Source organism: Pagrus major, chromosome 7, assembly GCF_040436345.1.
Source record: "Pagrus major chromosome 7, Pma_NU_1.0".
Taxonomy (NCBI): Eukaryota; Metazoa; Chordata; class Actinopteri; order Spariformes; family Sparidae; genus Pagrus; species Pagrus major.
This window is the reverse complement of record NC_133221.1, coordinates 31,321,727-31,335,078: the sequence shown is the minus strand read 5'-3', so window position 1 is coordinate 31,335,078 and position 13,352 is coordinate 31,321,727. Positions and strand designations below refer to the sequence as shown.

The following is a 13,352-nucleotide window of genomic DNA, read 5'->3' as shown; positions in this document are numbered from 1 at the left end:
CATACATGTGCTGGGGTCATACTTGAGTAAACACTCACACATACACCTCTAGGTCAGACAGAGTAGTGTTTCAGATCCCAATGACATCATCGTGACCCTGTTGCCTCACTCAGTTAGGTGTGAATGACTGAATGTGTGTCTCAATGTATTTGTGTGTGAGTGTGTGTGCGCGCAAAAGCTCCTCTTGTTCGCCCAGCTGACACTGTGTGAATTATGTGTATTAGTGCATTACATCACCACAGCAGAGGGTACCATACACACACTCATGAACACATCACGTCTGAGCGACTGTGTGACTGTGTTTGAGAGTGTTTCTCTGGAATGTCTTTGTCTCTCTGTCAGTCGTCCGTACTGACCCGCTGCATGATCCCATGATGAAATATATGGTGACAGTGTTCCTGCTCACCTGCGTCTGGACTGCACTCACTGGAAACAGATGTTAAAGGAAAGAATAATGACGTAAGCCCAAAGTAATTCAAAGCGATGCATTCCTCATCTGATTATGTGTGCGTGTTACTACAAGATGCTCAGAGAAGAGTGTGTTTGTGTGTGCTGGGGGGGTTGCCTGTTTTCTGCTTGACCCTGATGATCTGTCTTTGTGGTTTGAAACATCACCCTTCATCATCTTATCATTTTCCTCACTGTTTCTCTTGCCTTTCTTCAGTCTCTAATGTCTGTAGTTTGGCCCATAATTGTGAGGTTCACATTTGTGGTTTTGATTGAAATGTTTCAACAACTATTGCTTTGATACTTATTGCTTGTCAGTCTTTACGTTAAATTAAACAGTTAACGCACCTGGACATCATGGATTTATTGGAACGAGTCACAGTTATGACTTACCCTAAAGAACAAAATATTGATATTGTGTTAATAACACACATGATAATATCGTGCAAATAATCCAGTACCTCTTAAAGGTGTTATAGATAACATTCAGACATTCCCCCCCCCCTTGCATTCACATCATAACACCGCTGTTATTCCAATAAACCTTTTTCACACTTCTGTATTTTTCAACCGCAAAATTGACAAAAATGTGCACCTGGATTCCCACTGATCGCCGCGGCATATTTAAAAATATTTACATTAGATATGGCAGAATCAAAAAAGTTTTTGTAGTGTACCGTATTGTTCGTGCTGTACACAGAAAGAGCCATATCTTTCTTTTCATTATTTTACAACTGTTAAAAAACTTAGAAGTAAGTGGATACAGGCAATTATAAGAGCTGAACCTACGTCTGCAGTCTGCACTTCACCTCAGACGACTAATTTAAACAAGGTGGCAGTCGTCTGAAAAATGGAGTTGTCCCAAGTCTCTTTCCATTTATAAACACTTAGGAGCACCCTCTTCGGCTGGTGAAGACACTGCAACCAAAGCAGTTCAACTCTATCGCGACTGACAAACCCACCTGCAGGTGAGTACTACTTTACTGTAAAATAAGCTATCCTGCTAGTGTCACATCACACTATTAATAATATTGTATTCTATTAATGTAGTTGAACCTATCGACTAAGTCAAATCGTTATTAATTACATAATTAGCACAGAAAAATGTGTAATGTTCTTGCCTGAGCTGCAGTCTGTACTGGAAACAGCCATATCTTTCTTTTCAATATTTTGGTGATACTGGAGATATAAAGGTGATGATACCACAATTGCACATTAGGTCATTTGGGGATTTGTAGTAAGACAGTTGATAAACAATAATGAGTAAAATAAAACAGTTTTGTAGACCTCAGCATGCAAATTGTTGAACAGTTATCTTAGGGTATTTCAAAAGTTAATGAACAGTAATGACTTTAGAAGTTTGTAGTTATGGTATTTTGTCTTACTGAAACCTGGCTGTGTAATGAAGAAGATGTCAGCCTTAATGAATCCACTTCTCCCAGTCATATTTATACTCACATTCCTCAAAACACTGGCCGAGGAGGTGAAGTTGCAGCCATATTTGACTCAAGCCTATCAATCAATCGTGAATCTAAAATCGATCAACTCTTCTCTCACCCGACCTGGAAAACAATACAGCCAATCCTGGACCTTATTCTGAATTCTTATCTGAATTCTCAGATTTATTTCAAGTTTAGTCCTGAAAACAGATAAAGTAATTATTATGGGTGATTTTAATATTCATGTGGACTTTGATAATGATAGCCTTGGAACTGGATTTACCTCATCGTTAGATTCCATTGGCTCAGTCAGTGTGTACCTGAAGCAACTCACTGTTTTAATCACACCCTCGACCTTGTTCCAGCATATGGCATTGAAATTGAACATTTAATAGTTTTCCCACAGAATCCTCTTTTATCAGACCATTATTTAATAACTTTTGAATGCCTTTTACTGGACTGCACGTCACAAGGCCAACATTTCTATTCTAGCAGTCCGACAGCTAAATTTAAGGAAATCATTCCCTCAGTGTTTCATTCAATGTCATGTTCCAACACAACAGTTGACTCCTGTGCTAATCTTAGTCCCTCCCAGATTGATCATCTTGTTGATAGTGTTGCAGACTCTCTGCGAATGACACTTGACTCTATTGCCCCTCTAAAAAAGAAAACAATAGAGCATAAGAGATTAGCTCCATGGTACAAACCCCAAACTCACATATCAAAGCAGACATCGCGAAGATTTGAGAGGAAATACTGTTCCACCAATCTGGAAGAAGCTCGACTAGTCTGGCTAGAAAGCTTTCAGACTTACAAGAAAGCTCTCAGTAATGCCAGAGCAGCTTATTATTCAGCACTGATAGAAGAAAATAAGAACAACCCCAAGTTTCTTTTCAGCACTGTAGCCAGGCTGACACAGAGTCAGACCTCTATTGATCCTTGTATTCCTGTAACACTCAGCAGTTATGACTTTATGGGCTTCTTTAATGACAAAATTCTACTTATTAAAGATAAAATTCATCACCTTCTGACCTCAGATGGTACCAATTTAGCCTCTTACACAGAAACCTCAGAAACCAGGTTATATACCTAGAATTCTTTTCCACCATTGACCTTCCAAAACATCAACGTGTCTGTTAGATCCAATCCCAACTAAATTGCTTAAAGAAGTTTTACCTTTACTTAGCACTTCTATACTCAACATAATTCATCTGTCCCTATTAACAGAACATGTACCACAGTCCTTTAAAGTAGCTGTAATTAAACCGCTTCTTAAAAAGCCGCCACTTGATCCAGAGGTTTTAGCCAACTATAGACCCATATCAAACCTTCCCCTTTTCTCTAAGATCCTTGAGAAAACAGTTGCCAATCAGCTGTGTGACTTTCTACATAACAATAGTTTATATGAGAATTTACAATCAGGTTTTAGAGTACAGCATAGCACCGAAACAGCATTAGTTAAAGTTGCAAATTATCACTTAATCGCATCAGACGAGGGTCTTGTCTCTACGCTAGTCTTATTAGATCTTAGTGAAACATTTGACACTATTGACCATCACATCCCATTACAAAGACTGGAACATTTAATAAGCATTAATGGAACTGCATTGAGCTGGTTCAAGTCCTATTTGTCAGACCGATCTCAGTTTGTACAAGTTAACAATGAATCCTCAATGCATAGCAAAGATAGTGATGGGGTTGCACAAGTTTCTCTGCTCTGACCAATACTATTCACTTTATATATGCTTCTTTTAGGGAATACCATTAGAAAACATTAATTTTCATTGTTATGCAGATGATACACAGTTTTTATCCATTAAGACAGATGACACTAATCAGTCAGCTAAACTTCAGGCACGTATTAAGGACATAAAAACCTGGATGACCTGCAATTTTCTGCTTCTAAACTCAGACAAAACAGAAGTTATGGTGCTGGGTCCTAAACCTCTTACAGACACATTATCTAATGATAGAGCTACTCTGGATGGCATTACTCTGGCCTCCAGCACCACCGTAAGGAATCTGGGAGTTATTTTTTGATTGGGATTTGTCCTTTATTTCTCATGTACAGCAGATTTCAAGGACTGCCTTTTTCCACCTATGGAACTTTGCAAAACCAGGATCATCCTGTCACTAAAAGATGCAGAGAAATTAGTCCACACTTTTGTTAACTCAAGGCTGGATTATTGTAATTCCCTTTTATCAGGCTGCTCTTATAAGTCTGTAAAGACTCTCCAGCTGATCCAGGATGCTGCATGTGTACTGACAAGAACTCATATTAGAGAACATATCTCTCCCATATTAGCCTCTCTGCACTGGCTTCCTGTACAATCCAGAATAAAATGTAAAATCCTCCTCCTCACATACAAAGCCACTAATGGCCAGGCACTTGCATATCTTAAAGACCAAATAGTACCCTATTACCCCACTCAAACACTGCGCCTTCAGGATGCAGGGATACAGTCTCCAAAAGTAAAATGGGAGGCAGAGCCTTTAGCCATCAAGCTCCTCTCCTGTGGAACCATCATCCAGTGTCAGTTCGGGAGGCAGACACCTCTACATTTAGGAGTAGGCTCAAAACTTTCCTTTTTGATAAAGCTTATAGTTAGGGCCTGCACAGGCTCTTAGCCATGGTGCCATAGGTTTAGACTGCTGGGGGATTTCCCATGATGCACTGAGCTCCTCTCTCTTTCTCTATTTCTGTACACATTCATGTCTCATTAATTCATGTTACTGACTTGTCTTCTTCCCTGGAGTCTCTGTGTTCTCGTCTCCCAGGTTTCCATGGATGGCGGTTGGCCCTGCAGCTGTGGTCCTGCTGAGTCCTTTTATCATTATTATTATTAATATTATTATCATTACTATTGTTATTATATGTTTTGTATTATTAATATTCACAATCTCAATTATATCTCGGGACCCCCGCTGCCAGAGCTGGGGCACTGGGCAGGCTTGGTTCAGGTGCACTGGGCAGCGGCGAAGACGAGCACCTGGGCAGCGGCAAAGAACACAAGACCAGGGAGCCAGTTGTCAGGGAGTCAGGATGTGGTTTGGAGCCCTGCTTCTTCGAAGGAGGCACCTTGTAGGCTAGACGGGTTCCCTAGAAAGGAGACACATCAGGCTTGTTCAAGGTGTCTGGATGTGGATGGGAGCCTCTCTTTTTCGAGGGAGCCACTTTGTAGGCTAAGTGGGTTCCCCAGAAAGGAGACACTTGGGCCATGTCGGAGGTGTCATCTGTCTTTGGTTATGGACAGATAGGGAGTAAACAGGAAAAACTGCTGCTTTTCACCTCAACAAGTCCAAATGAGGCGATCATACACGGATCATACACCCGCCCGTCTTGACTGGCCCCAAGATGTGGAGCTTCAGTGTGAAAGACAAATCCAACAGGTAGGACATTGACACGTGCCAGTTCCGCATAGTTTGACAGTAACTTCACTCCACCAAGAGACCACGTTTCTTTGCAGCTGTTTGTTTTGTGGAGCCTCTGATCATATCAGCTGCTAGTGCTTTGGCTTAGGCTTCAGGCTCCTGCATGGGCACTTCCCTCCCTGTGACAGCATGCCTCACGAAAACGACTGGCTGTCAACCTTGGTCGCTGTAGCTGTGCCCATGCAGGACACTTCCTGGTTCCCTTCTCAATCTCTTTGGACATTTCTGGTGAAACTTATAGGGACTCAAGATGCATGAGCCGTTGTAAATCTGGGACAAAACGTAAGATGATGGCTCCCAAACTGTGTTTCATCAAAGGAAGGGCTGGGAATTCTGGAGCTATGTGATGCAGGATGAGGTCACTGGAGCTTTCTGGTGGACAGTGATAGGATATTTGTGATCCACATGGAACAGGTCCAAGTCTAGATGGTGTCAGCTCCATGTTGGAAAAGCCATCTAACACAAGAGCCATGAGAGACTGCGGTTGCACCGGATTTAGTTTGGCTCCAGATGCCATTATGTCAGGTTCGGGAAGTGGTCCTGGAAAAAAAGAGGAGAGAAGAAATACACCAAATACTAATTCAGTTGCAATTCATATCATGGGAGTGAAACTGTAAATAGTTACATGATTTTTCATAAGCACTTAAAAACCTAATTTAAGTTGATAATGAATTAAATTGTAAATGTTAGTGTCTAATCAAAACACAAGCTTGGGTTAACTGACAATGTATTTTCCTAGAATGATTTATTAAATTAACAAATAGCCTACATTCAATACATTGAACTGTTCTGAATGTTGAAGCATGAAAACTTCTTCAAGTAGCATCACTATCAAAAAAGCACACAGGACATTTATATTCACCCGTTTCTTCAGAAGCCTATGGGTGCTGCCATGACAGATAACTACTTCCGCCGGCGGTTTTCTGTTTCCGGGTGCCTTGCAACTGCATGACTGACCGCCGCCACCAAGCTAGCCCAAAACAACTAGCGTTATGTCATAAATGCTAAATTGTTTTTAAAATGAGCTCAGGTACAACATGTGCCGTTGTTGGTTGCCACAACAATTCAAGAAAATTCCACGACTCCACTTTCCTTCAGCATTATCCACGCTGTATGTTTAGCTTGACTGACACTCTGGCTGGGCTCTACTGCTGCCTTCAGAAATATAAACTCACTTTGTTCCTTCAACAGTACTTTCCCTATTTTGTTACTGTGCAGGTAGTTGTATGCTTCTGTGCTTTTGTAATTGCGTAATGCTTCGCCGTCAACACCTTCAGAAAATACAAGATAATTAACTATGTCGATGTAGCTAACGTTGGGCCATTGCTTCATGTCATCTACCCACTCCGTGAGAACTGACGGGTGAGGCACTGTTACAGAACTGTCCTCACGACTTTTTAAAACATCCGTACTGTGTATCCACCTCCGATTTTTGTCCATTTTGTCGCTTTCTTTGTGTTAAAAGCCGGCTTTTAGAGCGAGCATGACAGCTACGCTAGCGTAAAAACAGAGTTCAACCAGTTCAACCGGAAGAGCATAACCGACTACCGCTATGAACCATGGGTAAACTCGCAAAGTCAGGAATAAGGTGAATAGTCAAGATATTTGTCACCTGTGTATGCCTTGTACAGAGTGGACCTCAGGCCAGACTTGCTGTTTTGGGTTTTTGCACCACAAGCTCACTGACAGGCTCGGGATGGATTCCCTTAAAATTGAGTAAAAATAGCTCATCATTGCTGTAGATAAATTTGGATGTTTTTACCCATACACAGTACAAGTAACAATTAGCACTACCTATTAATATAACTGAGTTCTTGGTCTGTGCCATCTTTGTAAGCCACTTGTGAATGCCAGAGGTTGAGGAACAGCTGCCATGTGGAGCTGGGAATAGTGTGCCATCTGGTAAAGGAGTGAAACTATGTGGTTGCAGAATCCTTTACCAGCCGCACCACTGAACATGAAAAGGCTTTCAAGCTTGCCAGCTCCTGCTCCGCTTCTAGTGATATCTACACAACAATAAATGCAATCACTTACACTGGTTGTACTTGTTTACCGTTAAACCACTTTCATCATACCATCATGCATTTCCAAAGTGCTGCAACAGCAGACAAAAGAAAGAAGAGAAAAACACCACAAGAACATGCAACTTGTTTGAAATTATTTTGAACTTTTGCCAACTAGCATTCTGTCTGTGGTCAAACCTCCTTTTTGTGAGGCTGCTCTTCCTCATCGGCCTATAGCATCTAGCTCTCACTGAAACTGGTCCCCCGAGTACATTTGATACTATAAACACATGCATGAAACATAAGAAGCATTAAAAAAATTGAAATAAAGACTACTTAACTCTACAAAGTTATACCGGTTTACATGTAAAAGGTTTATCATCTGCCCCATCTAGTGGTTGCCAGTTTGTTGTAGCAAAGGTTTCTAACGCTAGCTTGTTAATGCTCGCTAACGCTGCTAACACTAGCTAATGTTTACGTTGCTAACACTAGAAAGCTAATGTTTGGGCAGTGCAGTGTGCTGGGTGTATACTGTAGAAACTACCAAAACTGTTGATGGTGACGAAAAACAGATAACATGTGATACCAGCAGTGTTATACTATTGGCTGGTGAACCTTGTTAGAATCTGGAACCATCTGTCAGAATTCTTACACAGAGATAAAACAATCATTTTCGACCTGACAAACTTTTTTAAATGGTTAATTCCCAATCAAAATAATGTTTTTAAGGAAAAATATATTTTTATTCTGCACCTTTCTACAAGCTCTGTATATGTATTATTTTCTTTAAACTACCTTAAAATATTATCAATTTGAACTTTAAATCATTTACATTTCTTTCCATTCTCGCTTTGTCATAGTTTTGTATTTGTTTTTTTTGTTTTTTCAATTTTTTTTTATAGCTATCGCAATAACATCATCATCCTGCATTCTTTTGGCCATGATAATCATCCAGTTAAAATCTGATATCTGGACAGCCCTTTGAATACATATATTGAATATTTAAATACAGTTTTTATGTAGGTAACTGTAGGTATCTGTGTGCAAAGAAACTAACTTATTTTCAGGTTTTTGGACTTATTCCTGCAACACTATTTTTTAGGGGTTAAAAAGTGAATGGACAGAAGCTTGCTTGTTACATTCCCATAATTACATTATTATTAAAATGTTTAGCTTGTACTGTAACATTGAGGTTGTTGTGTTTCCTGTGAGGCCCTATAACCTATACATTCTCTCTCTCTCTCTCTCTCTCTCTCTCTCTCTCTCTCTCTCTCTGTTACACACACACACACACACACACACACACACACACACACACACACACACGCATATCATAATTCAGCCAGCCTGATCAGAAGGCTGCTCCCACATGAACTGCATGACATCATATGATCTGAGCCCGACACATAGACCTGCAGAGGCACGACCTGAGAGTGCTGCAGTATTACCTGATCTAATAATTTAATGTGCTTAACCGGTTCTCTGCATTCAACCCACCCTGGAGGAGGACTGTGTGTACATGGGAACCAAATCCAGATCTAGGCCATTGCATTGGTCAAGGGTACTGACAGGAGAATTAACATATTACACACGTTTTGATGGTCGGAGAAAACTGGAGTTACCAGAGGAAACTCACACAATCACAGGGAGGAACAGCAGATTCCACACAAGCTGCTGTAACTAAATGATTCATGTTAAGTGTCCTGTCTACAGATTACCTGGAACACTTACTTTCATTTTATATTAGTGTTTACTGTAGTTGTACTCAGTGTGGTGAACCTCCATGATGGTGGCTGATATGAGAGAGGCCACAAGAGTGAAGTAATGTGCAGGAATCTCAATGGACAGAGATAAGAAACGCTGAACAAATCATAAGAAAGATGTTAAGGAGGAATGAACTTGTTTGTTTTCCTTGGCCTCAGTCTCCGTGACAACAGATCGTTCTCACTTCCTTATTAACAGTTTAGGCACCAAATGCCCACTAAGCAAAAATCCCCCCATTGTTGCACAATCTGATACACACTGACACACAGCTGTTTGCCATCCTGCATGCTCCAAATACTATCTTGTGACTTTTTGGTGACTGCTAGTTCAAGTTATAGAACAAATCTCATTTGATTTACTATAAAATGCATTCATAAAGTGCTCATATGTGAACGCACATGCTGTTTCTGTATGACAGTGGATCTCTATGGCACAGAGGACACACTCGCTGGTTAAAGTCATTTCACTGAATTCATAGAATTTGAGACTTGAGACAGAACCCTCAAAAGATTCTACACTTGACCTGAAAGTAAATACATTCAAGTCTCAAAACTCAAAATTAATCAAGGTAGCAATTTATAAAATCAGAATTTTAGTTTAAAACACTGAACAGAGTGCAGAAACCACAGTATGGACATTATGTCAAAACATCTATGTACTGTGTTGCAGAGATGTCTACTGAAGTAAGCATGCTAACAAGCTATCCCTGGCCTGTCAATCACCTCCGGCCTAGGCCTACTGTATTCTTTGTCTCCATCCAGGGCTGTCAAAGTTAACATGATAATAACGCGCTAACGCAACTTTCTCTTAACGCCGTGAATTTTTTGATGCACGATTAATGCATGCACGTTATGACCCTCGCCCGCACTGTAGTTTGGGAAATCAGAAGGCCGTGCAGCAGTAACGTTGTGGGTGGCAGCAGAAACAAACCTCCTTGAGCAGAAATGGATGAAGAAAAGGGTCTTTTGAATGGCAGGTTCAGCTTCAAAGCTCTGCCAGATGGTTCTCTCGATAAGAACAAAGTTATTTACATTTACTGTTGATGTGAACTGAGTTACCACCAGAGTACATCCAGTCTCAAATACCACTTGCTGGCCAAGTGAACAGCTGATGCAGAGAGCCCTCCTCCCCTCACCAAAGGCAGACCATGCTGGATAGTTTGCGACAGAAGCCCCATTCACACTCCCGTTTGAATGCGGCGATCCTGCGCCAATTCTCCTCCTCCTCCTCTGTGTGAAAGTCTCAGATGCGGCGAGGGGTGAAATTTTGCTGCACCTCTGATGCGAACGGATAAGCCGGCGGCGCGGAGCGGGGGCGCGTCAATCTGATGGTGTTCACTGTCTGATAACAATATGGGTCCTTCACTCAACAAAATAAAGACAAATGTCCCACAAAGCAACGTTACATGACCAACAGTAACGTAGTAACTGGTAGTGTCTTTGGCAACTTATATGAGGAAAAAAATACAGCAGTTATACGTGGAGAAGTGTCTGTCCTCCTGTCTGTCCTACAGACTCTTCGTCACATTTCTGCCCGAAAAACAACATCTATCCCCGGCAAAAGACTTTAACTCTCCATGTGTTTGTCTCCTTCCACTATAGTGTTGTTGTAGTCACTGTCTCATGGTGACGGTCAGCCCTCCTGACCGAGACTTCAGTGAACTTTCCCCCAGAAAACAGCATCCCGAGTAAAAGAGTCAAACAGCGTCCTGTTTACTGATGGTGATTATGTAATTATGTCATTTAGAGCGAAAAACATAACTTTGTCACTTTCCAGGATGTTTGGTGGGTCAGGATCTCAATCATCTCAATCAAACACATTATAACAGCGTCCATATGACTATAAACAGTCAGCAGGTACATGTTTAGATTAACAGGTAAACACCGGTTGAAACACATTGAAAAAAACACACCGACGTCATCATCATGACGTGTACTGTCACGCCACTTTTGGAGCCGCAGCGTCGGCTGGCTGTGGAATTACACACTGGTTCGTCTTCATGCCGGAGCTGCTTGGCTCTGTGTGAACAAACAACAGCGGAGAATTGGCGAACCACCGCTGCGGAGATAATGCAGCGACTCTGTGTGAGAAGGGCAAGAGATGCCTGCACAACTCTACATGAGACTAACTTCCAACAGCGATAGCAAAATGGCTGGCTACAGCTTGCAGGCCGGTTAACATTGTTTAGTTAACTTTTACAAGTGTAAAATTGGACACTACATTGTGTTAGTATTACTAAGGAATGTTACATTCAGGTCAGTATGGTCAATGGTCAAATAGCTAACGGTAGCTAGCTGCAGCCAAGAATAGCTAGCAAGGAGCAGCAGTTGTCAGTTACTCTAGCTTCTCCATGACTGCACTCCCAGACATCAGCAGAACTATGTTGTGAAGTATGAGGACAACACCACCATCATCAGCCGCATTAATAATCAACAATCTTGCAGAGTGGTGCAGAGAGAACAATCAACTGCTCAACGTCAGCAAAACCAAGGAGCTGATTGTTGATTTTAGAAAGAAGGAGGCAAAGACACACCCCTGTCTACATCAGTGGAGCTGAGGTGGAGCAGGTGAACAGTTTTAGGTTCCTTGGAATTACCATCACTGAGAACCTATGTTGGTCATCACACATCACCACCCTGGTTAAAAAAGCACAGAAAAGCCTCTACTTCCTACGGAAACTTAGGAAGGCTTTATTCTGGAGCAAGATTCTGGTCAACTTTTACAGAGGAGCAATAGAAAGCATCCTGACTGGAAACATCACAAACTGTCATTGTTCATCACGGCCCAGGACAGGAAGGCTCTACAGCAGGTGATTAAAACCACCAGAACATCACTGGTACCATCTACAGAGCATCAGTGACATCGGTGAAGTGAGATGTCTGCACAGAGCCCAAAGATACTAAAAGACAACACCCACCCAGCCACAGTCTGTTCACCCTGCTGCCATCTGACAACTTATACAGAGTATCTGCTGCCATCTGACAACAGATACAGAAGTATCTGCTGCCACCTGACAACAGATCCAAAGTATCTGCTGCCACCTGACAACAGATACAAAGTATCTGCTGCCACCTGACAACAGATACAAAGTATCTGCTGCCACCTGACAACAGATACAGAAGTATCTGCTGCCACCTGACCACAGATACAGAGTATCTGCTGACAACAGATACAGAAGTATCTGCTGCCACATGACAACAGATACAGAAGTATCTGCTGCCACCTGACAACAGATACAGAAGTATCTGCTGCCACCTGACAACAGATACAGAGTATCTACTGCCACCTGACAACAGATGCATAAGTATCTGCTGCCACCTGACAACAGATACAGAAGTATCTGCTGCCACCTGACAACAGATACAGAAGTATCTGCTGCCACCTGACAACAGATGCATAAGTATCTGCTGCTGTACCACCAGACTACGGAGCAGCTTTATTCCCCAGGCTGTGAGACCTCAATTCATCATCAACACGCCACTGTCTAAAATTAGGGATGCTCTGGTCTGATATTCAGTATCATTATTGGTCCGATATTGGCCAAAATCACTGGATCGGAAACCTGAGAGGGGAAAATTTATAATCCGATCTGATTTATTAGCCTAAACTCTTTCATAAATGCTTAAACTATGTGCAACATACCGTAAAGAGAGCAGTATGTGTCACGTGACTAGCTGGAGTGAGCTTGAGTGAGGCTCTCATCTTGTCAGCTGTGTTGAATTACTTTAAGCTAATGGAAGTGCAATTCATGCAATGCAAGTGTTTCACGGGGTGGCAGCACTGTTGGAAACTTCAACACCACAAACTTAATAAAACTCTTGCAGAAACATGAGACGAGGTGACAAGTGCCAAAATTGCACCGCAACAACCAATGTCGTTTTTCCACAGGCACTTTTGGCTACTTTTGATATTGGTATCGGCAGATAAGATGTTGTCTTATCGGCATCGGACATGAAAAAGTGGTATCGAGCTGTCCCTATCTAAAATAGATGTAGCAGGACTCAAGGACTCAAACTTTATTTTGTGTTTTTAAACCCTTGTTCAAATTTACTTTGTAGCTTGTACTTACCCTGTACTACTGCCCTCTATAGTTTTGGAGCTACCTTTGAATTCTGGCCATGTTTTTAAAATGACCTTAATTTGGCTACAAGCAGGGCATCAATAATCATGTACAATGAATATATACCGTCAGAATTGGAACTATATTGAAAGCACTATCTATTCTATTTGTGAACAAAAAAGTGTTGGCAATCCTTTTAATGCTTAG

At 41.6% G+C, this 13,352-nt stretch overlaps 1 pseudogene; it reads left to right on the top strand.

Moving 5' to 3' along the window:
* Positions 1-1,815: 1,815 nt before the first annotated feature.
* Positions 1,816-4,495, top strand: LOC140999723 (uncharacterized; annotated as a pseudogene).
* The last annotated feature ends 8,857 nt before the right edge of the window (positions 4,496-13,352 follow it).